This window comes from Thermobia domestica, chromosome 17 (assembly GCF_964235325.1).
Source record: "Thermobia domestica chromosome 17, izTheDome1.hap1.1, whole genome shotgun sequence".
NCBI lineage: Eukaryota > Metazoa > Arthropoda > Insecta > Zygentoma > Lepismatidae > Thermobia > Thermobia domestica.
In genome coordinates, this window is record NC_137470.1 from 60,193,023 (window position 1) to 60,207,279 (window position 14,257).

The 14,257-nt window shown below is 36.8% G+C and overlaps 2 long non-coding RNA genes across 2 annotated transcripts in view; one reads left to right on the plus strand and one right to left on the minus strand.

The window, feature by feature from the left end:
- Positions 1-12,321, minus strand: part of LOC145674624 (uncharacterized) — a 98,833-nt gene extending 86,512 nt beyond the window's left edge. The window contains exon 1 of the long non-coding RNA XR_014129001.1: positions 12,006-12,321. This is a non-coding gene — a long non-coding RNA (uncharacterized LOC145674624). The remainder of the gene's footprint in view (positions 1-12,005) is intronic.
- Positions 1-14,257, plus strand: part of LOC145674623 (uncharacterized) — a 183,842-nt gene that overhangs the window by 73,664 nt on the left and 95,921 nt on the right. The window lies entirely within an intron of this gene.

The window sequence follows — 14,257 nt, forward strand, 5'->3', positions numbered from 1 at the left end:
GCTTCCTATCCGATGAACAAAACCTTTCTTGTAAAATTCAGCGTTGCAAAGAACCTGTGTGGTTGACTGATAGCTACACATAAACTGACAGAACGAAAGTCTTAATTTGAGTACTGAAGCTGCCTCAGGCTAAAAGCAACCTGCCCTCAGGCGTTGTTTTGTGCCTTGTAACATTGTGTTTAAAAAACAGACACAGACACAAGATAAAACAACTGATAAGGCTAGTTTTCTGTTATACAAAATTATATTTCCCAATTTCTTGTTTGAAGCCTCTTTATTCCTTGTAAATAGAACATATCCAGATTTATATTTATCATAAAAATATATTTATCATTTAGGTCCTTTATTATTATTATTATTATTATTATTATTATTATTATTATTATTATTATTATTATTATTATTATTACCGCATAATATTTTTCGCTAGTCCTCACAGCAATTAATATTTAGCAGCAGGGGTAAAAGTGCGTGAGAACGCGGGGGAACACGCCCCCCCCAAAAAAAATGTGTACGGCGTCCCCCGAGTTCCTAAGCAATTACAATGGGCAAACATAGGCATGGGGGACGGCATGACGTCATGCCACTACCTACCGTCCAGATGATTCCATCCCACCTCGCCTAATCCCACCTCGTCTAACGATTTATCAGCCACTTATATCTCCAAGAGAAGAATGTCCACCATTCTAGGCGAAATGGGAATTCTCATCTTGCCTAACCCCATCTCGCCTAATATTGCGGTAGGATGCAAGGAGGAAATTTCTGTACTAAAATGGGAATTCCTCTACTAGCATTATAACCAGATATTTCAATCAATATTGGCAATCTCTGTAAACTACAATATAAATATATAATAATTACTGTACAATAAGAAAGCATAGGGGAAGGCGATTTAGTTAATTTAGTTTACTTTTGATTTGTTTTGGGAATACTGGAAATTGATTGGCAAACAGGAGCTAATCAGAAACAGGATAGAAATATACAGGGTGTTTCAAAGCAACACCGAGAACCTTTGGGAGCTGATTCCTGATACCAAGATAAGAACCTGGGTGCACAAATACTTCCTTTTGGCGCTATGTCCAGCCAAAAACCTGTCGGGAAAATGTCCAAAATGTAACTCGAGAACAGAATGTCGGATCGAAGTCGGGGTAAAGGAAATGTATATTATTTTTAGCCATAGCTTCCATTAATGCACAACTCGATATGGTACAGGGGCAGCACAAAAATCACACCAAAGAAATTGAAGAATTACTGGGATATTTTATAAAATGTTGACTGAGGCAAGTTAACTACAATTAAATACGATATTTCAAATAACAGGAATCTTAGAACACGGTAGAAGTTACAAGAACATCGTTAAAATTATAAAAAGGGAAGATGCACATATTTGATTGATCTACTTTGTCTCAGTATAGAATTGACTATCGAGAAAGAACTGAAGTTATTGAAGTCCATAAAGTTTACATGTTATGCTTTCTAGGCTAAGGAAGACAGAGAGATCACGCATGGCTATGGGGTAGCGTGTGCGACTTTCGCATAGGAGACCCGGCTCCAATCATCAGCGGGAGCACAAGCAGTTCGGATCTCACGTTAATACGTAGCTCCATGTCTCATGTAATTTTGCAACCAAAGGGATGTTAAACTGAAATCCGATCCAATAATAGAGAGAGATAATAGATGGAAGCTATTTTTTTGGGAAATAATTCGTGAAAGGAGAATGTAGGAGAAAACAAGATACTTCCGAGAAATCTCACGGGTACGATGGTATCCACTGCAAACTTTTATAGTCTGGGATCCATCCCGCCATCCGGCATCGAAAACGGTTTTAGGGGGCAAAAGAACCCACCCCAAACTTTTGAAAGTTGACGCCCGAAAGATAAGAAGAAGCGAAACGAAGTGAATGGAATTTTGCACAGATATTGTAGACATAAAATGTTGGTATACGGGTTTCGTACTTACCTGGAAAAGACGGTTAGGTGGGGCACGAACCCCTCCAAACATTTGAGCACGAAATATGAAAAGTTGTTGTAACACTATGTCAAATGTGTGTATAGGACATGAAGAGTTGCAACGAAACTTTACGTATATACAATACACAAAAAACAAAGGAATACGTTTTTTTTTCTGCGGAAAAATTTTTTTAGGGGGCAAAACCTCCCACCCCAAACTTTTGAAAGTTTACACCCGAAAAATAAGAATTGAACCGAAGTGAATGAAATTTTGCACACATATTGTAGACATAAAATGTGGGTATATGGGTTTCGTATTTACCTGGAAAAGACGGTTAGGTGGGGCACGGATCCCTCCAAACATTTGATCACGAAATATCAAAAGTGCTAGTAACAGTATGTCAGATGTGTGTAAAGGACATGACGAACTGCAACGAAACTATGCGCATGGACGATGTGCAAAAAAGGAAGGTATACGTTTTATTTATTTTCTGCGGAAAAACAGTTTAAGGGGGCAAAAGGCCCCACCGAAAGTTTTGAAATTTGAGGCCCGAAAGGCAAAAAGAAGTGAGCCGAAGTGAATGAAATTGTACACAGATATTGTAGACATAAAATTAGGGAATACGGGTTTCGTATTTTCCTGGAAAAAAAGGTTGGGTGGGGCACGGACCCCTCCAAACATTTGATCACGAAAACATTGAAATGTTAAAGGTGCCTCCTGAAATACTATAAAATAATATATATACTGTTTGAGCTCACTGTTGATCATCCAAATTTGTAAAACCAGATGGATACACTTGTGAAACACGAAAGGTGTTATTTTACATATCCAATATCTACACAAAATTTCATCGCTTGTGTCCACTCCTTCCGCTACCAGACACCTTGATCCACGCTAAAGTTTTTTTCTTTTAAGGAAATTACGAAACACGTATTCCTCCATCTTACCTCTACAATATTTGTGCACAATTTCATTCACTACGGCCCACTTATTTTTGCCTTTTGGGCGTCAATTTTCAAAATTTTCGATGGGGCCTTTGCCCCTTTACCGTTTTTTCGCAGAAAATAAAACGTATTTTTTTATATTGCCACTACGCAAAATTTCGTCGCAATTCTTCATGTTCTTTATGACTTCTGGCATACTGTTATTAGCACTTTTCATATTTCGTGATCAAAGATTTGGAGGGGTCCGTGCTCCACCTAACCGTTTTCTCCAGTAAAATACGAAACCCGTATTCCCTCATTTTATGTCTGCAATATCTGTGCACAATTTCGTTCACTTCGGTCCACTTGTTTTTGCCTTTCGGGCGTCAACTTTCAAAATTTTGGGTGTGGGTTTTTGACCCCTGAAACAGCTTTAACGGAGAAAATAAAAATACACGTACCGGTATTCGTTTATTTTATGTGTAGTATCTACCTACCAAATTTTATCAAAATCGGAGTGTTACACTGGGGAAGTGTTACTTGTCAGTCATTGCAGAATTATTTTCCTTGTTTCTCCACCAAGAAGAAATTGTGTGACAAGTAAAGGGTCCAAATGGATGAATCGAGTTGCGGAATGAGACGTAGTGTGACTGATAGAGGATGTGGAAATATGTAAATGTGCAAAGTTATAAGGGCTAAACGTCATAAGAAACGGAGGGGGTCAAGCTTGATGGGAGAAAGGCTATGCTATGTTATTGAAATACATCAAATAAACTGTTGAATCGTGAAAATAGTGAAAGATAGACAATGCAAACGGTGGTAGTTTCACATATTGACAAAATGTGATCTACAATGGGCAGAGTAAATAACGAACTTCCGGCTGCACCTTGAAATCCGACATTTTGAAATGTGTGATAATTTTGGAAATGGAAAAGTAATGATGTGATATATCAGTTAGGGCCAGCATGTTCTCAAAAGTCAATTATGAACTTTATTGATCGTTATCTGTACTTATTTGTTAGATTTAGGATAACCTTCATAGTTATTTACGAAAATTTAGGAGACTGATACTCGTACGTTGAAAGTTTGGTCTATCACGAAAACACATGTAAGTTGAACATGTTCAAAGCCAAGAAAACTAACCTCTATATTTGAAATCCAATTTGTATATTATTATATTTCACTGTCGAATATCAAATTTCAGTGTTAGTTTTCTTGGTTTGTAGATATGTGAATTATTTCTTGTCCATAATACGACTAATAACGCTAAAAGACTCACAAATCAAATTTAGTTCGTACCTTTAGCATTTCTTACAATCAACGTACAATTGTAGTTATCAGCCTTTCGATAATTATGAGCCTCATAGACTCCTTCTTTCTTACTAATATTAGTATCAAGTATTAGTATCTTAACGGTAACCCACTGATAAACTGTAAGCAACCCCTGTAAAATGATATGAAATATTTCATTTTAACGAACACGATTATGCTCTTTAGACTAAGGGAGACAATGATTAAGGCAAGTGAATGTTGATGGAAGATATGATGGAATGCGAATGTGGAAGGAAATTGGAGTATCCCGAGAAAACCAACACACGATACAATGGTGTCCACCACAAAGTTTCTTGGCTTAGGATCGAACCACAGGCCCCACGTACCAGAGACAAGATGTTTACCACTGAGTCACCGTGTCCTCCCCAATCCCTAAGAGACTTTTACCCCTGCTGCTAAGTATTAATTGCTGTGAGGACTAACGAAAAATATTCATGATAATAATAATAATACTGCTACTACTACTACTACTACTTCTACTACTACTACTACTACTACTACTACTACTACTACTACTACTACTACTACTAATAATAATAATAATAATAATAATAATAATAATAATAAAGGATCTGAGTGATAAAGGTATTTTTTTAAAATTTCTTTACAATTCCTGTGGGTTTCCGTGAATCTGGTTATATTGCTTTTATAACGAATAAAGAGGCTTCAAACAACAAATATGATTTGTATAAAAGAAAAAAAGCCTTATCAGTTCTTTCACAACTGACTTTTGCCTGTTTTTTTTAAACACAATGTTACAAGACACAGAAGCCACGAGTGCGAGCAGCTTGCTTTTTTCCCTGAGAGCAGATTCAGTACTAAAATTAAGACTTTCATTCTGTCAATTTATGTGTAGCTATCAGTCAATCACACAGGTTCTTTGCAACGCTGAACTTTACAAGAAATGTTTTGTTCATCGGATAGGAAGCGAAGTCCATCATACGTTGTAATTACTTCCCCTCTTTTGCACACTGTGTGAAATTTAACTTGTATACTGTAGTAAGATACAGAAAAGAGAATGCTATTTTTAAAGAGAGAATGACATTATCGAATAAGATTGACCATTATCACAATATATTCAAAATGAAAAATATTCATTTAACAGTCGTCATACTTAGTTGTCTGCACTGAAATTCCCATAATGTGCTTTCTTCTTTTCTAATATAGCACCGAGCTTCTTCGTGGCTAAGTGGTTAGCGCACGCCCCTTTGGCGTGAGAAACCCGGGTTCGATTTCGACGAGAGCTCATGTAGTTCGGAATTCACGATTAATCAGTAGGTCCCTTCTCATATAGCCTCGCTGCTGAAAGGGACGATAAAATCAACTCAACGCATATTGAGCAGCATTGGAGATATAACTCCGAGGGGAATTTTGTCCCTGGGAAACCTCCGAAAATCATCAATGGTACGAAATATGTCTGCAATGCAACATATCAATCATTTCCAACTCTATGCTCTGTGACCTAGTTTGCTTTTCATGTTTTTAGTAAACTAGACAGACAAAAGGAAGAATAGAGGCTTTCTTCCAGAAAATTGTGTTTATAGGACGGGCAGTTTAGGGGGCCGGGCTCACCCTAAATTTTTACATGAGATTGAAATATGAGCATTAAAGTAGTCAGCCATTAGGATTTTTTTGTCTTAGATTTATACCAGATTCGACTTCTGGTGTAATCTCAACTTTCAGTCCTGTGTCATTTGCAGGTCTCGTCTCACACAGATTCGTTGAAAAACCTCTAAACATGTGCTGTGACTAGTATGCGAACTAAAGTTTTTCTTTTAGCGAAAGAGATATACATTTCTTGCTTTAGACTCTGCCCTGTAATCCAGTTTTTCTGGAGGCGAGATAGTATGGTTGGGAAAGGTCGATCAGATTCAAGCTGCGAACCCACATCAAAAAGACCATCCTTTATAACCTTGGTGTTGTATAATGACGAAAAACAAATATATAACGATAGTTCCAGTAATAGATATTCTAGGAAAGAGATTTGTAGCTGGTTTTGAAATAGAGAAAGGACAGTGCCTGAGCTTTATTAATATTACTAGCATATATTACCCGCTTTGCTGAGTTGAAATGAAAATTTAAATGCACAACTCCGTATTTCATGTGATTAGTACCCGTGAAATATGCTGTTTTCGCTTTTAATGGCATCGATTTAAACAGCATCTGAAAGATCATTGATCATCTCGGCGACCGCAAAAATCATCGATTCGACACCAATAATGGTCATTTTCGGTCATTTATAAGTATATTTCCTCCTCCCCCATGTTGCGGGCCATGGCATCGAAAGTGTCACTGTTTATCTCAGTGACCCCCCACCATTGTGGATTCAGCACTCGGTCATTTTCCATCATTTTTAAATATCTCTTTCTCCCTCTCCCCCAAATTGTGGGGTTGAATTTGAATTTAAATGAGATAGAAAGTACCACTGTTCATCTAAGCGACCCAGAAAACTATAAATTCGACACTGATAGCAGCCATTATCGATCGTTTTATATATATATCTCTTTCTCGCCTTCCCGCAAGTGGCGGAGCTGATCTTGCATTTAAACCGGATCGAAAATGTCACAGTTCATCAGAATGATCCCGAAAACTATGAATTAGACGCTAATATTGGTCATTTTCGATTATTATTATATATAGCTCCCCTACCCCCGTGCTGCGGCACACGGCATCAGAATATTCACTGTTAATCTCTGCTACTCCTAAAACTATTGATTCGACACTAATATTAGTCATTTTCGATCATTTTTAAATGTTTATCCTCTCTTCTCCATTGCACCCTCCCCCTCCCCAATTATTAGGGCTGAACGTAGATTGAAACAGCATCAGAAGTGTCACTGTTTGTCTCATTGACCCCGAAAACTATGGAGATTCAACAATAATATCGGTCATGTTTGATCATTTTTAAATTTATCTCCGTCCTCCTCCCCTACGTTGCTTCGTCAAAGTGAATAGCCTAAAGTAATCCCTGCCCCTTAACTCTGTATGCTGAAAATTTGATTTAGATCGGTCAGGTGGTTCAAGATTGAAGTCACAAAGCAGTCATTTATATTTTATTTTTTACATATATTTCCCCCTCCCCCTCCCCTACGTTGGCTCGTCAAAGTGAAACGGTAAAAAAAACACTCAAGGCCCGACCTTCGTGTATATAAAAAGTTAGACCGAGATTGGTTGAGTGGTTCAAAAGTTATTAGGTTTTTCTAGCTTTTATTTATACGTCCCCCTCCCCTTCTTCTAGGATGTACCGTTAAAGTGAAATGAGGAAAACGTTTCCAGATCCGTACCTCATATATCTTGAAAGTTTGATTGCGATCGGTCAGATAGTTCAATAGTTATTAAGTTACAAAAATAGTCACTTTCAGTCTTATATAAATTGGTATTTATATATCTCTCCTCCTTCTTCGCCCCCACGTTGCTCCGTCAAACTTAAATTACAAAAACGATCCCAGGTCTGAGGCTCATGTATGTGGAAAATTTGATCAAGATCGGTCGAGTGGTTCAGGAGTTATTAAGTTTTATTTATTTTTACATTCTTCCCTCTCAGTTCTACCATCAAAGTAAATAGCCTAACCAGCCCAGCCGTGAAACTCCTCCATGTTACAAATTTGATCAAGATCTGTTATGCGGTTCGGGAGATTTAGAGTCAAAAACATAGTGTTTTTCAATTTTATATATATTGAAATTAGTGTAAAATCCATACTTTTCGATATTAGTGTAAAATCCATAGTTTTCGCGGTCGCTGAAATATACATATATATATTAGTAGTGTCGAATCTAAATATTTTCCTATGGGGGCAAGGTAAAGTTTTTCGGCACTTTCCACCAGCCCCTCCCCCCTTTCCAACAGAACGGTGGATGCATCGCTTTTACCATTAGCAATCCTCTATATTGAAACTTTTCCCAAATAGGCAGTACTGGCTTCGATAGAAGGAAAAAAAGAGTTTGAAGGGCCGGATCGTGGTAGGGGAAGAGAAGATTCACAGTGTTAGGCAAATTTCAATTGAATTAACAATTAACAAATTAATCTGTAAATTTAATTGTTAATTGCAATTAACAACTGAAGTAAGTAATGGTTAATTGTTAATTGCAGTTGGCCATTAATAAAGGAGAATCAATTGCAATTAATCAATCGATTGAAAGTAATTGCAGTGGAAAGTAATTGCAATTGAATTCAGTCATTCAATTGCAATTGAAATTAATTGGCAATTAATTCAATTGCAATTAATTTCCACAGCAATTACTTTCAATTGATTGATCAATTGCAATTGATTTTCACTGATTAATTTTCAACACTGTAGTTCAGAGAGGGTGTGGGGCAATGAAGACTTTAACCACGACCAGTTGACCTACCACCCATCGTGACCCACGACCCACCGTGACCCACTCTGACCCACCACCCACCATGAACCACTCTTACCCACTGTGACCCACAGACCCGTAGAAACCCATTATCATCAACTCTGACCCATAATTCATGCCCTCTTCTCTACTGACTAAAGAGCTTAAACTTGTAATAAAACAACGCTATGAAATTATCACTCATTGAAGTTTGAATTTCTACGATCAATCACTCAAGCACCGCTCTATTACAATAACGGTGGATCTGACCTTTCTAATATAAATAAAATAGAGTTTGTTTTAGTGTCTGTCTCTCTATCTGTGTGCGGCCTGTGAACCAGACGAGTGGACGAAAGTTTTATAAATTTGGTCACGGGTAGCTTGGTCTAGGCCCCAAATCAAGACGAAGAGTGTTTTTTTTAACCGGGACCGGCGTGAGGACCAGACAAGTTGGCCGAGAGTAACCAAATTTTGGCCACGAATACCTTGGTTCAGGACCCAGACCAAGGCGAAGCGTTTTTGACTAAATTCGAACCAGGGGGTCTCAGGGGGCGTTTACCGGGACAAGTAAAAGTAGTAGAAAATGACCGAAATGAGTGTCGATTTGATAGTTTTCGCGTTCGCTGAGATCAATGGTGAAACTCCGATCGCATTAACTTCCAAATTCACCCTATTCGGCTGCGGGCCGGGGGTCAACTGAGGGGAAGGGATACCGAAACGTAAAAGTAATCTAAAATGACCGATATTCGTGTAAAATCCATAGTTTTCGCGGTCGCTGAGATAAACGGCGGTACTCCCACAGGCGTTGACTTCCAAATACAGCCGCCATCGGCTGCGGGCCAGAGGCGTTGTTTTTTCAAAATTGGAACCAGAGGATCATATGGGCTTTTACCGGGATATGTAAAAGTAATAGAAAATGGCAGATGTTAGAGTCACATTCATAGTTTTCGCCGTCGCTGAGATAAATGGCGATACTGCCATTAGCGATTATTTTCTAATTCAGCCACCATTGTATGCGGGCCGGGAGTCACCGGGGGTGAATTGCGAGACATGCAAAATTATGGAAAATGACCGATATTAGTGTCAAATCCATAGTTTTCCCTGTCGCTGAGATGAATAATGATACTCCCACAGGCGTTGACTTTCAAATACAGCCGCCATCGGCTGCGGGCCAGAGGCGTTGTTTTTTCAAAATTGGAACCAGAGGATAATAGGGGCTTTTACCGGGATATGTAAAAGTAGTAGAAAATGGCAGATGTTAGTGTTACATTCATAGTTTTCGCGGTATCGGCTGGAGGCCACAGGGGATTTTTTCACAATTGGAACCAAGGGGGTCTCAGGGGGCGTTTAACGGGGCATGTAAAAGTAGTAGAAAATGACCAATATTTGTGTCGAATCCATATTTATCGGGATTTCTCAGATGTATAGTGACATCCCCGATAGTGTTTACGTTCAAATTCAGCCCCCATCGGCCTTCCTAGTGAAAACACATGTACGTTGTTCGGTACATATTCACACAAAATATATCCAATTTTAGAAATGTTTCTTAATTGTTCTTCCGTTGTTCAGTTTGTTTACATTGATACTTTATGTGATCAGTGCGAAGAACGTGCATAACAGCTAGTACGAAATGGTAAAATGTTTCTCATGGACCAAATTACAATGAATTCAATTACATAGATAATTATTATAATTATCATTGATAATTATTACCTTGTTGAATTATAGATACTTTTCAGTGGAAAAAGGATTAAAATTTGAAATCCAAAATCAAGGTAAAGGAGACAAACGTAAATGAAAAAAGTATAAAATTTTTCATATAATTAAGCGTACCGAAACTTAAAATTTCCATGTAATTAAGCTTACTGTACAAATTGTATATCTCTTTTTCCCACAATTTAATTTCCTTGTGCTCTGAACTCTAAGCACAAGCTTCAGCAATTATTATAATATAAAGCAGTGGATATATAATGCGAAGCACTGTATTTTGTTTCTCAATTTGTTTCTCAACTAACATCGATCTTTTTCGATTATTTTTTTACAAATCAACCCACTTCCAGTTTCCCATATGTAGAAAGATTAATATTATTATAACCATCTTTCATGTAGGAAACATGAGTTCAATTCCCGGAGTGAACTCTTGTCGTTCGGATTCCACGTTAAGCTGTATGTTCAAGTCTCACATACCCTTACTGTAAGAAATAATTAAAAAACATGATTGTTGTGCCATAGGGTAGGTAGCATAGTGCTTGAAAGGAAACAAATAGTTTCTTAAAAGAATAATACCAAACGTGGGTTTATTGCATATGCACACCCGTCACCAAAACAGTAAGAGAATAATGAAAAACATTTAAAGTAAATAAGGGTATGGAGAAGATAATAAATATTTTGATTTACACGGGGTTACATATTCTCGTTCTTGTGCTAAGACTGCCATATGCATATTTCATTACAGTAGCAAACAAAGGTCATGGTTGCGTACTTACACTTGGCTGAATTCTATGATGAAGCACAGTCAATTGACAGCTGAATCTGCATACCACTAATGCTAAGTAGAACGCCACTATTGAGGTTGAGTTGTGATTGCAGTATGATGTTTTTTGTAAGATTACTAGAGTATGTATATTTATTTTCCATACATTCATTTTCTATCTCGGATTTAAGAAAATAGGATTGTTCATTTTCTTCTGTGAAAGTCTTCCGTGTTTACAATATTTGCTTTCAACTTTCACTATTTTTACCAGGATGTTTTTCGATACTTTATTTAAAATATTTCACTTTTACTAGTTTATTGTTTGGTTTCCCCGAGAGATTAAGAAAGTACTTCAGTTTTTAATATAACAAAACAACAGAATATCTTAACTATTCAAAGAAGTGCTAAATTAACAATCAAATATATTATCAATATTGTTATAGTCATCTTTACTGTTGGAAACCTAGTTTTCATTACCGGTGTGAGCTCATGTGGTTCGGATTCCACCCCCAGCTGTAGGTTCACGTCTCACATAGCGTTACTGTTCAAAGAAGTGTTAAATTCACAATCAAATATATTATCAATATTGTTATAGTCATCTTTACTGTTGAAAACCTAGTTTTCATTCCCGGTGTGAGTTCATGTGGTTAGGATTCCACGTTAAGTTGTAGGTTCACGTCTCACATAGCATCGTTGCTAAGAGACGCACTAAAGTCAAAATCTATTATTATTATACGTATCTTTGATGTGGGAAACCCATGTTCATTTCCCGACGGGTATCTACAAAATATAGCCTCGCTGTTAAAAGGTACGTTAAATTCAATTCAATTCAACTTTGTATGAAATAATAACATTCACTTCCATCACACGTAATACAATAATAACCTAGAAACAAGTTTCTCTTAAATTACAGTTTTCCCATCAATTTTTAAAAAAATACTCTGAAAGAGAAACTAATTAATTGGATAATCAAACAAAAACTAACTTACGTTTTAAGTTCAAACAGTTGAAATCAAAAAACAGCGGAAATACAAAACTTGAAAAACACACACGCAGTATAGAAACAAGAATGGATAATATAATAGGTAATGGAAGGATTTTATAATCCTTTATTTCGTTATTTGCTGGGGGGATAAGAACTTCAAATTTTATTTTTGTATGTCATCATTTAATTATCTTATTCCGTTCAGTACGCAATGCTCGCATACACTAGATAATGTTTGTACTCTTGTATTCTAAGGGCATTAATCTCTGTACGCAATCAATCATTGAAAGTCTAATTCCCTCTAACGTACCAACATCGTATTTTCGTGTACCAGAGAACAGAGATTTATCTCTGACTAACTTATTTTTCAATTCACTATGTGTATTACAAAGCAAAAGACATTGATTTATCTGCAAGTAAGATATTGATAAAGCATTTGTCATCTCTTCCCTGTTTGTGTTCCAAGGGACTAAAACGTATTTTCGTTAATCGTGAAACATCCACTTATGTTTTTTAATCTGATTATAGTATCAGATTGTTTACATGTTCTCATTGAAAAATCAACATGAGGGAGGTCAAAGCGTTCGTATGATACATTTGTGCACGATTTCATGTCCTCGTGATTCAACTGAGTTTTCCTCATTCTGATAAATATTTAAGTTCACTTAGATATCGGTCATGTCAATAGACAAAAAATTTCATATGACATATATTTGTGCATGTCCTCGTGATTCAACTGAGTTTCCTCATTCTGATAAATATTTAAGTTCACTTAGATATCAGCCACGCCAGTACAAAGGTGATATGACGTCAGTACAACGCCACCCTGCCTATCTCTCTCAGAAGTCATTTCAGTTCGTTCAATTGATGGAGAAGGATGTCTGCACAATGGTCTGCACCAAAAGCGCGCAAAACTCCAGTTCATGTCTTGGGTTCGCCAACGACAAATGTACGAGAACAACGCTCCGGCTTTAGTATACTCACATATTGTTCGAACATGTTATACATGTGATGGATTAAAAGATACGATCCGTCAAATAAAGAAGTCCCGGATGAATAAAGATTTTCTTCCCATCTTCACACAATGTTCGAATAGGTATTATGAGCTTTTCTAAGTTCACACAATGTTCGTATGTTCCCTGCAGGGTCAGGGGCATCAGAAACCAAGGAAAGGGTCCCTGGTCCAGTAGTGGTACCTCGTAAAGGTAGTTCAACCCTTTAGGTCCAAATTCAACCATTATGCGCCAAAATAATAGCATTTGGTATTGATTAGAAGCTTGTCCGCCATTTATGAGTGTCTATATGTCATTTATTGAGTAGAAAATATGTGTTTAATGTTAATTAATGACTGTGAAAGTCAAAGTTCTTAGAAAATATGAATGGAAGTTGAAAATGAAACTTTATTGTTGTGTTTGGTAGCTTGTTTGATCATCTATTATCGACTATATATGAAATGCTGTTGGAAAAATCCTTGACACCTGAATTCTTAGAAATTACAATTTACTCAAGGTTTTTGCGAGTTTATGCAAGGCCAAGTTGAAAATAAAGGTTTATTATTGACAACATACGAATTCTTACAAGAAAAGAGTATAAAGAACTACCTATCTTTGTTATAGGATACCCGCTATAGATAGATTGTTGGTATTTATGATAAGATATAGACTTTTACCCGAATATGTCCGTGAAAAATCAAAATTAGGGTTGACCGTATAATTTAAGTTTACAACTACCATCAAATTTAATTACAGAGTGGCCTTCACATGAATAGCAGAGTGACCCTCAAAAGGATTTTTGAAATATTTGGAATACAATTTACGCAATTTAGTTTACCGTGAAAAAAGTTAAGTTAGGGATTAATGTTTACTTTTTAGAGAGTCTTGTTGAGACAGCATTCTAGGAATGTGAATGTCCTTCAATTTGTTTTACTCCCTTATAGAAAAAGAGAGGAAAAGAAACGAGATGGCATTGAACTTTGAAAGGTATATGTATTGACCCCTTTTACGAAACAGTTAAGCTGTTTTTCGTTAAAAAACTTTATAACGTTTGAAATTCCTTTTTTTGTTACATGATTTTGATTTCCTAGAGATTTTCTAAAGATTGTATTGAGATATTATAGGGGTTTACAATCTTAACTATCCTTGAGACGAAACTTAAAAAATCTTACTTTTATTGCTTTAAGACCGCTGGAAAGAGAGAGGGTCACGAAATTGCAATATTGCTGTAAACAGAAATAAGGCGGGGGGAACTCAATTGCTC